Here is a 16,990-nt window from a genome sequence, read left to right as displayed (position 1 = left end):
AATCTCCCCTCCTCTTCTCCGCAGCATCCCAGCATCTGTGTTTCTGTCTCTGAACCCCATCCTTCCCCAGTGTACCATACAGGTATCCTTGGCGCAAGCAGCAAGATTCATTCTCGCTGCTTGCGCCAGCCCTGCAGGCTTCCATCTGCCACATGTCCTTGTCCCGCCCTCACTGACATCATTGCCTGTTTCCTGTCTGACGGGACGTGGCACATGGAAGCCAACAGGGTTGGCGCAAGTAGCGAAAATGAATTGCTGCAGGCGCTGAAGATGCCTGTATGGTACACCGGGGAAAGGCGGGGTTCAGAGAAGCACAGATTCCAGGATGCTGTGGAGGAAAGAGGGGAGAGAGCAGTGTGGTGCTGCCGCTGGATGGGCCTCAGCCACGAATGGGTGGACTTGTGCCCACCCACAGCTACGCCACTGATCCACAGTCCAGTTCTTGTTATTCAACTAAGATTTCTTTTGGCATTTTTCAGAGAGATACTCCTCTGAAGACAGTGCAATAAACTTAAAATATCAGAATGGCAGAATAAGCTGAATGACCTGGATGTCTCTATGTTGCTCATCTTTCCTATCTGAATGGAATTCTCTTTTTAATATTTATTACGTAGATTTTTTTGATTATGTAAACCGCTCAGACAGTTCTGATGGGCGGTATTACAAGTAAATAAAGAAACTTGAAACAAAGTTTAAATATTTGGGTGCCCCAACAAGGGGAGTGCCAATTCTATAATGGCATCTGGGTGCCCCAATGCTATTATAGAATACTCAGCATTTTTTTCTTTCTTCTGCTTCTTTTCTTTCTATTTGGTTGGTGTTCCTTTTCTTGATTGCATTAATTTTGTTATTTTTAAATTTTGTAACCCACTTTAATGTCTGTTCTTAGGTCCAGCAAATAAAATAACCTTTAACCTTAATTATCAAATAGTCTCCTGCATAGTTCAATAAGCTGGTATGATTATATACATTTTTTTAGACCATCAGAGGGAGCGTGAGTTTTGAGCATTATCTTCAGTATGGCTCAAAACACACTTAAATCGTCATCGGTCAAATAATGTAATAACTTTCTAATAAGCATCGCTCAATAAATTCAATAAACTGCATGTCAAAAAACATGCTTCAATTCTGTAATTATCTCAGGGGTCCTTTTACTAAGCCACAGCAAAAAGTGGCCTACGGTAGTGTGGGCATATGTTGTTGGTGCACGCCAGGCCAGTTTTTATTGAGTCTGAGATAAAGGACTTTTTTTAATCGTTCGGGAAAAGAGCCTGCGGTAAAACTGAAACCAGCATGCACCTATTTACGGCCTAAGCCCTTAACACCACCCATTGATTTAGCGGTAAGAGCTCATGCACTACATGCACAGTGACCAGTCCGGTGCACACCAACTGCAGATTAACACTATTTATTTATTTATTTTATTGCATTTGTATCCCACATTTTCCCATCTATTTGCGGGCTCAGTGTGGCTTACAATACATTGTGAATGATGAAAAAACAGTTTGTTACAATTCGATTATGGGTTACATTATGAAGAGTTATGGGAAGACAAAGTCAACATATCATTAGGGGAATAGAGCAATGGAATGTACCAATGGGAAAATGGTAGGGCGACAGAACAATTGCGAGAGAACATTTGGGTATGACAATTTTATCTGTGGGTAGAGTTGTAAGTGTGGTGAAAATACGGGGGAAGAGAATTCAGAAGAGAGTGTATTGATGCATTTCTATTAGTGTGTATGGACTTCATGTGGTTTGATCCTTGCGATAAGTTTTCTCAAAGAGATGAGTTTTCAATAGTTTGCGGAAGTCGGTTAATTCGTAGATCGTTTTCAGGTTGCGTGGTAGTGTATTCCAGAATTGCGTGCTCATATAAGAGAAGGTTGATGCGTGCATTACTTTGTATTTTATGCCTTTGCACTTAGGGAAGTGGAGATTGAGGAAAGTTCGGGATGTTCTTTTAGCGTTTCTGGGTGGCAGGTCTATTAAATCAGACATGTATGCAGGGGCTTCACCGTGGATGATTTTGTGAACTAAGGTGCATACTTTAAAAGTGATACGTTCCTTAAGTGGGAGCCAGTGTAGTTTCTCACGTAAGGGTTTTGCACTTTCGTATTTTGGTTTCCCGAAGATGAGTCTGGCTGCTGTATTCTGGGCTGTTTGAAGTTTCCTCAGTATTTGCTCTTTGCAGCCTGCGTATAGTGAGTTGCAGTAGTCCAGATTACTGAGTACGAGTGATTGCACTAGGCTGCGGAAGACAGATCTTGGAAAGAATGGTCTTATTCTTTTCAGTTTCCACATGGAGTAGAACATCTTTTTGGTTGTGTTGTTCGCGTGAGTCTCAAGTGTTAGGTGGTGGTCAATAGTGACTCCAAGGATTTTTAAAGTTTCTGAGATTGGCAGATTTAGTTTAGGTGTGTTAATAGCGATAAATTTCTTCTTGTTGTATTGGGAGGTAAGTATGAGGCATTGAGTTTTTTCTGCGTTCAGTTTCAATCGAAATGCATCTGCCCAGGTGTTCATGATGTGTAGACTTTGGTTGATTTCGTTGGAGATTTCTTTAATGTCTTGTTTGAAAGGAATATATATCGTTACATCATCGGCGCATCTGTATGGGTTAAGGTTATGTATGGTTTGATAGAAGTTTTGCCAAGGGGATCATCATTAGGTTGAAAATAGTTGGTGAGAGGGGGGATCCTTGCGGTACTCCACATGCAGCAGACATAGTTGAATTTGATGTGACCTGATATGAGCGTAAGGTTAGGAACCCCTTGAACCAGTTTAAGACATTGCCTCCGATGCCAAAATATTCAAGTATGTGTAATAGGATTCCATGGTCAACCATATCAAAGGCACTTGACATGTCAAATTGTAAGAGGAGTATATATTGGTGCCAGTTGCAATCATTTGTTTGAATTTGGTCATTAGGGTAATTAATACTGTTTCTGTGCTGTGATTTGACCGGAATCCTGATTGGGCATCATGCAGTATTGAGAACTTGTTGAGATAGTTTGTGAGTTGTTTGGTTGCCATCCCTTCGGTTATTTTGGTTATTAGAGGTATAGATGGTACTGGTCTGTAGTTAGTTATTTCGCTTGCGGTTTTTTTTTGTATCTTTGGGTATTGGGGTGAGTAAAATTTTTCCTTTTTCCTTTGGGAAAAGTCCGTTTTGTAGCATGAAGTTCATGTGGTTCGTTAGGTCTATTATGAATTGTCGAGGAGCTGATTTCATTAGGTTGTTTGGGCAGCTATCTAGTTTGTATTGGGATTTGGCGAATCTTTTGAGTGTTTTAGAGATGAGGTCTTCTGATAGTAATTCGAATTCGGTCCAGATCCTGTCTGCTGGATGTATTCCGTCTTCTGGGTCTAGACAGTTTAGGAGTGTGGCGTATTCAATAGGGCTGGCGGGTATTTTAAGTCGTAATTGTATAATTTTCTCCTTGAAGTATTTCGCAAGTGTTATGATTCTGCCGGTTTGGCTGAGGGGGAGGGGGGGACGTCTCTTCTGATTGGCTGCCAGGGGTTGTGCTGACGTCAGGGGATAGTACTTTAGCCTGCAGCTGAAGAGTTGCTCTGCTTTTGCGTTTACTGACTTGGTGGTAACAGGAAAGCCTGATAGGTTTCTCTCAGAACGTGCTCTAGGTTCTGACAGGGATCTGTATTGATTTAGAGTATTCTTTCCCTTCCCTCTGGGTTAGCTGCTGCTGTGTGTGTGTGTGTGCGTAGCTCTGCAATCAGGGTCAGCTGCTCCTTTGTTTAGTGGGGGCTGGGCATTGCTCAGCCTCCGGGGCTCTGGGCTGAGTGAGAGCGTTCTCCGTTGTTTGTTTGTTTTAAGGATTTCTCTTCCCAGTGTCCCGGCTTGCTGGCTCAGTGAGTTTAACCCTTTGTGTACTGTGTGTATTGTATTCCTGCTTCTGCCAGTGTGTTTGTTGAATGGGCCCCACTCCCTCTCGGGAGGGGAACAGTTCTCTCTGATTGTTTGTTGATTTTTGGCACTCTCTCTCTGCTGGCTCTACAAGCTTAACCCTTTGTGTTCTGGGTGCCTCTGTCTACAGTGGGGTTGAGGCAAAGGCTTTCTGCCTTCCTTTTGTGTTTGGTTCCTCTGGCTTCTGCCTGGGGCTCCTACCCTGGTGGGGGGGTTGCTGTGTTAGTTTCCCTGTCCTGCGCTAGTCCCCTGCGTGGGCGTGGCCCGCTCTGGTCCTTTGTTTCCCCCTCTGCCCTATTGCTGGTGTTCAGCGCGTGTCTGGCCTCTTGGGGCCCTCTGGGTTCTTTCACCCCTCCCTGTGTGTGATTGGGTTCCAGTTCAGCCGTGAGGCTCGCACGAGTGGCTCTGTCTGCGTGGGTTCCGGTTCGGCCGCGAGGCCCGCCTGTATGCCTATTTCCCTTCTTCCTGAGGGACTGTGGGGAGGGGTAGCTTAGGGGGTATTGTGTAGCTGGGGTGTGCGGTGGTGGGTCGGTCTCCCCTTGGCCTGGGTCGGCGCCCTGCTGGCCTCGGCCAGGGCCCAAGGGCTCACGACCAACCCAACGGATTACAGCAAGGTCGTCGACCCCTGGTGTATCTTTGCTGTTGTTTGTAACTGGTGTGGTGTCTAGCAATTTATTTACAAGGTAGAAGAGTTTCTGTGTGTCTTTGTAGTTTGGTCCAATCATTGTTTTGTAGTATAGTCTTTTAGTTTGTTTTATGGTATATTTGTATTTCCTCCGAAGTAATTTCCAGGCATTCAGTGTGTGTTCATCTTTCTTTTTGTTCCATGCGCGTTCTAGTTTTCTGACTTGTGTTTTGAGTTCTTTCAGCTCTTCGGTGAACCATGGATTTGATTTTTCCCTATGTGATGTTCTGGTTTGGATTGGGGCAATTGTGTCTAATGTTGTCTTACATATATCGTCCCATTCTTGGAGGAATTGAATGGTGTCTGCATTTGTTGCCCATTCGTTCTGGTAGACCTGTTGCCAGAATGTTGTGGGGTCTATTTTTCCTCTCGTGGTGTATGTTGTTCGTTCATGTTTGTTGACTGCGTTTCTGTGTATTTTTCGCCAGTGGAGGGAGACGTATGCTTTATGGTGGTCTGTCCATAGTGTGGGTGTCCATCTTGTGTCTGTAAGTAGGAGAGTTGAGTCTGGGTCGAATTTGTGTGTAATGATTTCTAGTGTGTGTCCTTTTACGTGTGTTGGTTGAGTGTTAGGTGCATGTAAATCCCAGAGTTTTAAGAATTATTTGCATTCTTGTGTGCCTGTTGAGGTGTCGTCTTCGAGGTGTAGGTTGATATATCCTATTATGAGGATGTTTGAGGCAGAGACACATGTGTTCGAGATGAAGTCCATGAGTTGCATTTGGGAGTCTTTCCATTTTCCTGGTGGTTGGTAGAATAGGATTGCGTTGAGGTGTCCTTGTAGGTTCGGATGATTGATTCTTGTCGAGGCGATTTTGAGTTGTGGTGAGGTGGATTCACCAGTGGTTGTGATGGTGAACTCAGATTTGTAAATTATGGCTATTCCGCCACCTCTTTTTCCATTTCTTGTCCAGTGGGTGATTTTGTATTCTGGTGGGCATGTCTCTGTGATGGCAGGGTCTGTAGGGCCGTGGAACCATGTTTCCGTGATGAATAGAAGGTCTAGATTCTCTGTGGTAATCCAGTCTAGTATGTCTACTGAGTTGCTCACTGCTGATCTAGCGTTGATGTATCCTATTCGGATTGAGCGGTATGGTTCTGTAGGGAGGTTAGATGTGTTTATTTTTATTAGTTGTCTGTTTCCTCGGAGGTTGAATTTGTTGTTGTTATTTTTTTTCTCTTTCTGTTGGTGGTGTTCGTATGTGGAGATTTTTCCTTTTGGTTGGTTATTGTGTTTTTGGTCTGGTGAGTTGTTAATAGGTTGTACATAAAGTTGGTGTATTGTGGTTGGGTTGTTGTTGATGTTGGGGGTGGTCCATGCGTGGTAGATTATGGGGATGAGATAGATTATTATCAGTAGCTTATTAGTGTTCATGTTGGATTTTTGTTGACTACAGTAGGAAATAAAAAATTAATTTGTCCTCGTGGTATGGGTGCACGCCAAATCCGAAATTACAACCAGGGGGGTGAGCTAGCCTGGCGATAGGCTCGTTTTGGCCTGTGCTGCACACGCATAGAGCCTACTACTACTATTAAACATTTCTATAGCGCTACTAGACTTACGCAGCACTGTACAAATTAACATGAAAAGACAGTCCCTGCTCAACAGAGCTTACAATCTAAATTGGACAGATGAACAGATAGTTAGGGGTGGGGAAATTGCAGTGGTAGGGGTGATAAGTGAGGGTGTTGAGTAAGAGAGTCATGGTTAGGAGTCGAAAGCAGTAGCAAAGAGGTGGGCTTTTAGAGCCTACCGTGCCTTTGCAAAAGGGCCCCTCAGTATCTTAGTATTTATGATAACAGCAGAACACTTATTTGAAAAATATCAGGAACCAGCTACTGACATGTTTCGATGACTTGTATCCGCAGAATTGGTCCGCTTAGTATTCTGTTCTGTTCTCAAGCAGCCAGTAAAGCTTGAGAGCAAAACACTTATATGTTAGAACCGTATCATAATGTTTCTATAACATGCATATATAGAACCGTACTGTTACAATTTTAAAATTAATCTATTCAGAGAATGAATTTGATGTCCATAAACCCCCAAAAAATGCTCTTTTCCAAAAGTTTCTTCTCATGCACACTACACCTTTCCACCCAAATAAAAACATGTAACAAATTAAGAGGTCATAGACCCAAACCTTTATGTTTTGTCATTTAATATTTCTTCTTACCAATCGTATAAAGTGTTATGTCCCAAAATCTGTTCACTTTTGAGATGTCATTTCCACATACAACAACCCATAGACACATACCAATAAGTAAATAATAATGCAAATTTTTACAGTTGTTGAAAAAAAAAATTGTTGTGTTTGGTAAACAATTGCACCCCTCATATATGAAAGTAACATGACAATGGCTTGCCAAAAACAAATTTTCAACATTGCAGATCCATTCACCTACAATAATCCACCAAAGTCAGAACTTGACACATCAACTGTGAAGTTCTGAAAGGCTTTTTCTCTAGGCACACTGCAAGCAAGCACCTTCTCTTTTGTGATCTAAGAAGGTTCTGCATCTAAACCCTTTCCTATACAACAAAGAAAATACCTCTAGTGACCTGCATTACTAGACCATCCTAGGATATCAGAACCAGAAACTGCAAAATGAAACAATAACTATCATCTGTGAGTTGAAATTTATCTTTTTAACTATTAATTATCTTTAACATTCTGATATACTACTAAAACCAAGAATTATTCAATCCCTACTGCACTAAACTTCCAAAGTAAATTCACACAGGAGTGTGAAATAGTCACTTGATTTAAAATACAGAAAGTCTTTGATCATACAGGCCTGGTTTGATTTACAACACACAATGATTTTTCTCCTCTCAGACCTCTGAACCTATAGACTCTTGTCCTGTGGTACTACCTGGTAAAGTCTGTTTAATAGTATCCAACCCACTGATTTACAAGAGATTTTTTAGGTCTGAACTGCCACCCAGTGAAATTTGCTTAAGGGGCATCCTATATCAAGAAACACCACTCAGGAATCCCAGTGGAAACTATGATCTCTACCAACTGAAGAGAAAACAAAGACGTGCAAGTGATCAAAAACCTGCCTAACAGTACCCAAACAATCACCTCAGTGGAGTCTGAGAAGGAACAAAGACGACATCAAGCTGCGGCCTTACAGCACCAAGTTGCGGTAATGACTAATAAATTAGACGATTAAGAGAACCATAGTCACAGATCTAATCTGCATGTACTGGGTATGCACAAGATGCTATTAAAGTGCTTTCCAGACCTCCCCTCTTCCCAACCACCCTATGAGATTGAAAGGGCACACATGGATCTTCGGCCAAAACCAGACTCGCACCCGCCCCCAAGGGCAATGATCATAAAATGGTTTCCTTCAACTTCTTCTAAGGATACTCCTATTTCCTCTGAAGGGGGGAGGGGTATAAGAACCGCCTCCATCACACCAAGCAGGAGACCCAGATGGCAATGCATGACTATGAACAGCACTGGAACTAGACTGAGCTAGCAGAGAGCATGTGTTGTGAGTGACTGCGGTCTGCTGCTCCTCCAAAAGTCTTCATTTCCCCCTGTGTGTATGATGCAGTTTAGAGAGCTGAAGCAAAACTGTAGATTCCTGAAGGTGCGGGCTCCCATTTCTTGAGGCCCAGATTACATCACAGCATTGCTTGCGTATATAATCTAGACTTTTGATGAAAGCCTGAATCTCCTTTTCTGTTTGCAACATATTAATTTTATGCTTAATTAATATATTATCACCAATCTAGTAGGGAACCAAATGCCTGCCTGGATGCCTCGCTCTGTCAGAGCTTGTTTATACTTCCACAAGTCTTTCCTTTGCCTCACCATTTCCACACTGATATCTGGAAATATTCTGATTGAATAGTTGCTGAGGTCGATGGACTTTTTCTGCCAGGCTAGCTGAAAAACATGGTACACATCTAGGAATGACAACAATTCCTAGATGTGGACCATAGACTGAAGATTTGGGCTGCCTTAAGGGACCAATTCCCCACCCAGCGTGATCTGGGTAGTCTCCTGTCAAGGACCTGGGACACTAATGTAACTCCCATTCAGGTGTTTATTAATGAATTTCAGGAAGAATGAGCGAGACAAACTGAGAAAAAGTTTGATGACCCTGGAAAGTTACCTGCTTTTTCAGGCAATGAAAAATGCTTTACCTGACCCTGTAAAACTTAAGTTAGAAAATTTGGTAGGTACAGAAGGGATAAATTGGACTGGAATGAATACGCATATCTTGCATTATTGTAGGCAGTTTAAAGATGAAACAGCTAAGTTGGCGGCTGATTCAAAAGACAAAATAAAGGAAAAAAGAAAGTGAAAAAGAGTACGAGAAAGGTTGAAGAAAGTGACTCAAAGTGACAGCAGTGATTCTGAAGGGAATGATATTTGGTTTGAAAAATTGATGAACAGGATGTGTTGACAGGGTGCTGTTATAAATTGAAATGATGGACAGAGAGGATGGAGCAGAGGGAGACTTAGGGGAATGGGCTCCAACAGAGCAGATATGGAACCTTATTACAGCCCCAACAGGAGGTCTGGGATAGAATGATGGAACTGTGGTAAGATGGGACACTATGCTGCTGAATGCAGACAGAATGTCAGGCCTCCTAGAGGACGCCAAGGGCCCCTCCTCATGGTACAGGGAGAGGAACTGTGCATTATTGGGATCCTGAGGATCAGTTAAATAAATATGAAACAATGGCCCTCAAGATCCATCTACCTTTCGATTCCTAGGAGCGATGCAAATAACTGCAGAAGCCAAAGATCCCATTGTTACTTTGTCCATAGGCGGACACCCCCTACCGTTTTTGGCAGATTCCAGGGCAATTCATGCCACCGGGAATTAAGTTAATACCATTGGCTTTGATGGACATTACAGGGGATATATCTTACCAAAACTTGTACAGTTCAGCTTGGGATTGAGACCCATGTTACGCATCTTTTGTATGCCCCCAACTATCCCATAAATTTACTAGGTAGAGACCTCCTGCAGTCTTTTGCAGTCCAACTAAGCTTTGCACCGGACTCCATTAGTTTTCCTACTGTTATTGGCTAAGAGCAGACCCTTTGCAATAACTGATCAAGCTATTACACTCATAATAACGCCAGAAGGTGTTTGGGCTACACCTGAACAACCCTATTGGAGAGTCACATCTGTAGAAAATGTATCCCTGATTTTGAAACCTGGGAAAAAGAGACCCAAACATTCCCAGTATACATTCAGTAGGGAAGCACAGCAGAGTGTGGCCAGTGAATTTGAAAATTTGCTGAAGCAAGGCATTATAGAATGTAGTAACTCCTCCTATAACACGCCCCTGAATCCAGTACCCAAAGATGAATGTAAATGGAGGATTGTACATGATTTGCATGGTCTTAATGACCTTGTTGAAGCTGAATACCCTAATGTTGAGAATCCTGCTACCATTCTACAGAAATTACAATTAGGAAATTACCACACTGCGTTAAATTTATCCAATGCATTCTTCTGTGGGGCTCTGTGTCACAGTTGTGCCCATGTTTCGTGCTCTCTTTCCTCTCGCCACCTGGTGGCCAGACCTGGTGGCTGCAATGGACTGTCTGGTTAATGTCACCTGTTCCAGATTTCAGCCCAGTCTGGTCCGGATCTTCCGGGCTGCCAGACTTGCTTGCTTTGTTTGGACCTACACAGCACCCGTAGTTGCCTGGTGATTGCTGCAGCTGAGCCACAGCTGCTGCTAGGCTTATTAGCCATTTGGAACCTCTCTGCCTTGGCCTTTGCATCGTCTAAGGCCCTGGTATGTTGGTGCTTGTTGCACTTCAGCCTGAGTTTGTTTCTTTGTTCTAGTTTCTTGCCTGAAGTTCCTGCCTGTTTCTAGTTAGTCTATGTTTAGTTTAGGGTTTGCTTGTTTCTTAGTCTTGCTCCTTGTTTGTAGTTCTTTGTGTAGTGCTTAGGTTTCTGTGTTGTCTGTCTTCAGTGGCTGCTTGCAGCTTTTAGTCCTTTCCCTTGTTTGTCAGTGTTTGTTTCCTGCCTTTGTGGCTGCTTGCAGCTTCCAGTTTCTGTCCCCTAGCTTGTCCATTCCCTGCCTTGTGTTGTGTTGTCTGTCCATGAGTCTTAGCCCAGTTTCCTGCCTTGCTGCCCATGTTTATTCTTTTTCCCTCTGACCCTCAGTCCCTGTGCTGCCTAGCTGTTATCCAGTCCTGCCCTGTCCTATAAGTCCTGCCGGCCGCCAGCAGCCAGGGGCTCAACTCCTGGTGAAAGGTGGCCATGTGCAGGTGAAGCTTAACTGTTTGTTAGAGTTCTGCCTTGCCTCCAGTGTGGGATGGTTTTGCCTGCTGCTGCCGCTCCTCGGCAGTGGCCCAAGGGCTCGCAACCCAGTTTCCTGCTTTGAAAGCGTGACACTCTGCATCCTGATAGTCAACCTCTGGCTGCTTTTCAGTATAGGGGACAGACTTATCAGTGGTGCTGATTGCCACAGGGTTACACAGAAAGCCCTTCTATATTTTCTAGAATGTTATCCCATGATTTGAAAGATTTTGAGGACATCTTGCCTGAGAATGTCCAGTTGATACATTATGTAGATGACCTGTTACTGTCTGCTATACACAGGGAGGATTGTTTAGTGTATACAGACAAGTTATTGAAGGTTCTGGAAGTCAGTGGATATAAGATCAACCCTAAGAAAGCTCAGATTTGTCAATCCCAAGTTCAGTTTCTAGGACATACTATAGGGACTGGTGGTAGACAGATACAATGCCAATTGCATACAGAGTTGCTAGAGCTGTCAAGCCCCAAAACTGTTAAACAATTAAGAGGTTTACTTGGCTTGCTAAATTTTTGTAGATTATGGATTCCTGCTTTCAGTACTCGTATGGCCCCTCTACACTGTCATTTAAAGAACAAAGTTAAGAGTCAGAATGTTGAGGGCATAATATCAGAGTTAGTTTCCCTAATCATGGAAACTCCTCTACTTGCATTAATGAATTTGGCTCAACCTATTGACTTATAGGTAACAATGAGCAGGGATGGGTGGCTGCCATATCCCAGGGTTCTAGTGCTACTCCCCTAGCATTTCCATCAGGAGGCTTCAACACAGTGGAGAAGGCTTTTTTGCCTTGCGAACAGGGCCTAGTGGCATGTTCTGCCGCAGTGTTGAAGCTCCTATCCCATGCATAAGGTATGCCTGTAGTTTTGCACACTTCTCATGATATTTACTCACTACTATCATGCACCAAGATTACTTTTACTGCCATGAGATTAGGTACCTGTGTTGCAACACTGCTTAACTCAGGTGCTGTCATTAAGCCCATAGTAAAAAGCGACCCATTTCATTTCTTGGAAGATTTGTTGGAAATACACTCAGAGATGCCCCATTTATGTGGAATTTAGGTGTTATCCATGCCTGGAAATTTAAAAATCTTTACTAAGCCTTTGTCTCAAGGATCTATGTGGTTCACTGACGGATTCTGCATGTGAGAGTCAATCTGGCTTTGCAGCTGTTAAACTTGATAACAGCAGGAAATAAATTTGACTGCTTACAATACCAATTACCATTAGGATATAGTGTGCAGGCAGCAGAATTAAGTGCAGTCTGTGCGGTATTATTACATGCTGATAAGGACCCTTTGAGCATCATTTCTGACTCCCAATATGTCATAAGCTCTATATATAAACATCATAGAAAATGGAATAAGAGAGGGTATGTTTCTGCTACAGGGGAACCTATGGAATCACTTACACATTTGGGAAATGATTTTAGGAAAATTAAATGAAAGAAATGAATTGGGTTCATCTACTGCTATTTGTTGGATTAAGGCCCATCAGACAACCTCCAGATGGCTAGCGAAAGGGAATGCCTTGGAAAATGCCGCTGCAAAGGAAGTGGTTCAGAAGGCTATTACTGCCCCTGTTATGACGCAAGGTACCCTGAAAATCTCACACCCGACTGTTCAGGAACTCCAGAAATATGTCACAAAGGAAGAGCAAGTTAAGTGGAGTAATGCAGGATATACATATTTAAAAGATGTGGGCTGGATACTTCCCAGTGGATTACCTTGTTGCCCTGTTGACACCCTACAATTATTGTTATATATGAACATCATTACCCTGCACACTTATCTGACTTTTGCACGTTTACTAATTTGGAGAAACTGATTCGGGCCCCTTGGCTAAGGCAAAGTTGTGCTGAAATGGTGTCACAATGTGCAGTTTGTGCTATTACAAATTCCCGTACAGGTGTGCATATTCCTGAAGGTCACATTCCTAAACCATCTGGTCCTTGAGTGGCATTGTGATTTTACTGACATGATAGAATCATGTGAAGGAAAACGATATTTACTTGACTGTGTCTGTGCTTTTCCTCAGTGGATAGAAGAAATTCACTGCAAGAGGGAAACTGCTGTGGTAATGGCACAAACTATATTATATCATATCACCCCGAGATTTGGAATGCCTTACCATATTGTTACTGACAATGGTTCATATTTTAGGAATTCCCTGATGACCTCTCTTACAACAAACTTACACTTTGATTGAAGATAAGTATCTGTATATTCTCCAATATCCAATGGACTGGTGGAACGCTGAAATGGTCTATTAAAAGGAAAATTACTACAATTGATCTTGTCCACAGGCCAAACTTGGATACAAGCCTTACCTGCAGGAGACTGTTCATCTTGAGGAACAGTCTATTGAGAGATGTGAAACTTACCCCTTTTGAACTATGTAGTAGTCGTGCTAGGGCCGTGTCCCCCAGTGCACATTTACCCGGTATACTAATGCTACCTGATACTTTGTTTCTGTTCAAAATTTGCAGGTGGCTACACAACAGATTACAGCTCTAAGGACCACCACTCCCTGTTGTTCACTGGACCCTCCAAGAAAATTCCAGCCGGGGGATTTGGTATACCATAAGAACTTTACTCACAAAATTTGGAAAGCTCCAGGGCCTCATAAGCTAAAAGACATGACCCCTACTGTGCCCCGCCTGGAAGGTGAAGAATCATTCACTCACCTGTGTGACCTACGACCAGCTCTGTATATTAAGAACTTTGCTGCATAATTCCACTTGTATCCCCAGTGCAAAAAAGTCTGCTAAGCAGAAAAAGCTTTGGTTCGAAAAAATCCCTTGAAATCTCTTTAAAATACTGAGGCGGTAAGAGAGAATGCTTTAATTAATTCAAATGGCATTTATAATAACTTGGGCATTCATAGAAAAAGCTTGATGGGGAGTGGTGCACCAATGAGTACTTATCTAGCAGGAGAACAATACAGAATTCAAACTTCAAACTCCTGCATCTTCTACTGATAACTCCCGTTGACTTTCCACCATATCATCACCCCATCTCTTCTTCCTTGCTTTGTTTTGCTGGTTTTCTGGTTTTAACTTCTACCAAACAAAAAAATCTTCAACTAGAGATGTATTGCCCTGTTTGTGTTTTCTGTCCTGCTTCCTCGTTGCTGAAGAACCCAGCAATGAGACTTAGCCTAGTCCCTACAAGGTATGATCACAGTGCTACTATGAGGAGCCCATCTCCAGGGCATCCTCAAGGGATTTTTAAAAAACTGAGTTTTTTTACTCGAAACTGAAACTGGCCATTTTAGTGTTTAATGTATACTGAGAGGCATATTTTCAAAGCACTTAGCCTTCCAAAGTTCCATAGAAACCTATGGAACTTTGGAAGGCTAAGTGCTTTGAAAATATGCCTCTGCGTGTCCTAAAATGGATTCCACTGTGACACAATAGAGGGTGAAGACAGAACCAAACAGAAAGGTATCTAGGGCATTGTGCAACCTGATGGGGAAGGCACAGCAGAAAACACCAAAAGCACAGCCTGTTCTGTAGACTTGTAAGGATGTAAAAAAAATTGATGCAGTGCAAAGAAAAGCTACAAAAGTGGTATGGGATTTGCATTACAAGACGTATGAGGAGAGACTTGCTGACCTGATCATGTATACCCTGGAGGAAAGGAGAAACAGGGGTGATATGATTACAGACTTTCAAATAGACTCGAGAAAAATGTCAGGAAGTATTTTTTCACAGAGAGAGTGGTGGATACTTGGAATGCCCTCCCGCGGGAGGTGGTGGTGATGAAAATGGTAACGGAATTCAAAAATGTGTGGGATAAATATAATGGAATCCTGTTCAGAAGGAATGGATCCTCAGAAGCTTAGCAGAGATTAGGTGGCAGCACCAGTGGTTGGAAGGCGGGACTAGTGCTGGGCAGACTTCTACGGTCTGTGCGCCCTGAAAATGGCAGATACAAATCAAGGTCTGGTATACATATAAAGTAGCACATATGAATTTATCTTGTTGGGCAGACTGGATGGACCGTACAGGTCTTTCTCTGCCGTCATCTACTATGTTACTATGTAAGAGAAGCATAAATATCACAAGGGTATTATGGGTCATGTAGTGAGACAGGCATGCAGGAAGCAGATGGCTGGCCTTCAGAAAGCTTGGAAGGGGATGCAAGAGAAGAAAGAGAAAAGCAAGGAGTGATAAGCAAGAGTAAATTAGCTGTAAGATTCTGCACATAAACATGACAAACTGTCTAAATTATAGGGTATAAAGGGAGGAGAGAATAGCTGGACGTTAGGAACATGTGAGGCAAACTGATTAGTGTCTTGCAGCTGTCTGCTTTTACAAATTCCTCTCACAGGAAAAAATGAGATCTGTATTCTGCCATTAAAGAAATCATATTATGTGAATCTTGTAGTTTCAAACTTTTAGTTGTGAACTAAGAAATAACTTTACTTTTTGGGGTTTGTTTTTCCTATTCTATGTAAACATTTATTGGTTAATAAATATTTTAACCATTTGCAGAATATATTTTTGATCTTATCTAAATTTATTTTTTAGTAATTAATTTTTTTATTTACTAGTACAAGCAAAATTTATTTAAGAAAAATATAAGAGTGAATCTTTTTCCTGTGATACAGGATAAGGTAATCCAGGGAGAAGCACCCGAAGGTTTAGCCTTCAATGGCCTTCTGAATATTGTACCCTCCTGGTAAGGTGAGGAGGGCAGCTAAACAGTCTCTAGCAGGGGAGCACAAAACTATTCATACAAATCTTTAAAATATGTCAACATTATTAATATGGTGATGAGTATGTATATTGATGTAGGGCTATAGCATTATCACCATATTAATAATGTTGACATATTTTAAAGATTTATATGAATAAAATAGTTTTATAATCGGTTATAGTTGTTAATATATTTGTATGTGATTGATGTCACAACTATATTGAAATCTAGGTTCCCATATAGTGATATTGTAGCAGGGGAGTACAAGACAATTTGTCCACTAAGAAAGACAATTTCTGTGATCTCAAGATCCAAAAGGCCAGAAAGGTTGAGAGAAATCGTATCAAGCGGTGCCCCTTCTCTCTCTCCAACCCAACCAGACTACTTCGTGCACTGACCCTGACCTATCCAGACATGCCCCTGGTCTCCAGCTTAGTCCCCCCCCCCTCAACATCTGATCCAACCCCCCTTCCCATAATATTAAAAAAGAAAACCATCCTGGTGGTCTAGTGGTGCCCCCAGCCCCCTCCCAACCACCACTTTCCCCTAATATTAAAAAAATATATATCATGGCAGTCTAGTGGCCCCCAGCCCCCCTCCTTCCCTCTCACACACAAATTCCCTAGTAGTTTAGCAGGACCACCCACCCGAAGCCTATCCCCTCCCCAACTGTATACCAGGAGAAATGCCCAGTCGCTCCTGCCTAAAGGCACCATCAACTGCAAAATGGTGGCACAAAGAACCAAGTGGGGAAACTGGCTTGGTCCCATTCAACAATGGCAGGTGAGAAAATGCACATGGCGCATTTCTGAGTACTTTTGGGAAATAAAAATAGGGAGCATCTTTGCACTGGGTCTCCATTAGTGATGTCACCCATCAGTGTGAATACAGCGTCCTGCTTGTCCTCAGAGAATGTATATAAACCTGAAATGCTGCTTTAGACATTTTTTTTCTTTGTCTACTAACGTTCAGAGCAAAATATTATTCATTCATATTTCTGTTGGATATTTTTCCCAGCCTCCCCCCCAACCACCACCAATAAAAGGAGTTTGTACCTGGATACTATCATATCACATCATACAACTCTAACCAGTCAGCTTTATGCAAGGGAACACAACAGTGCGGAGCACCTAACAAACAAAATGACTCCATGAAAAGTTTGCTATACAAAATTAATCCAACATGTCACTGTAACATAACTTACAAACCTTGACTGAATTTAACAGGTTTTTTTTCATTCTGACTGCATTTTTGTGTTATTGAATCAGTTTGAGCTGCAGAAGAAAACTATCAAAAAAGAATGCCTGAACTATGACAGTCCTCAATTTGTCCCTAATGCAGCGGTTTGCCATGAAATGATGGCCA

The 16,990-nt window shown here is 42.4% G+C and overlaps 1 protein-coding gene across 2 annotated transcripts in view; it reads right to left on the bottom strand.

The window, feature by feature from the left end:
- Positions 1–16,990, bottom strand: part of LOC115471783 (golgin subfamily A member 4-like) — a 178,193-nt gene that overhangs the window by 45,673 nt on the left and 115,530 nt on the right. The window lies entirely within an intron of this gene.

The sequence above is a fragment of the Microcaecilia unicolor genome, chromosome 1, assembly GCF_901765095.1.
Source record: "Microcaecilia unicolor chromosome 1, aMicUni1.1, whole genome shotgun sequence".
NCBI classification, from domain to species: domain Eukaryota; kingdom Metazoa; phylum Chordata; class Amphibia; order Gymnophiona; family Siphonopidae; genus Microcaecilia; species Microcaecilia unicolor.
Note: the sequence above shows the minus strand (reverse complement) of the source record. Positions and strands in the feature narration are given on the sequence as shown.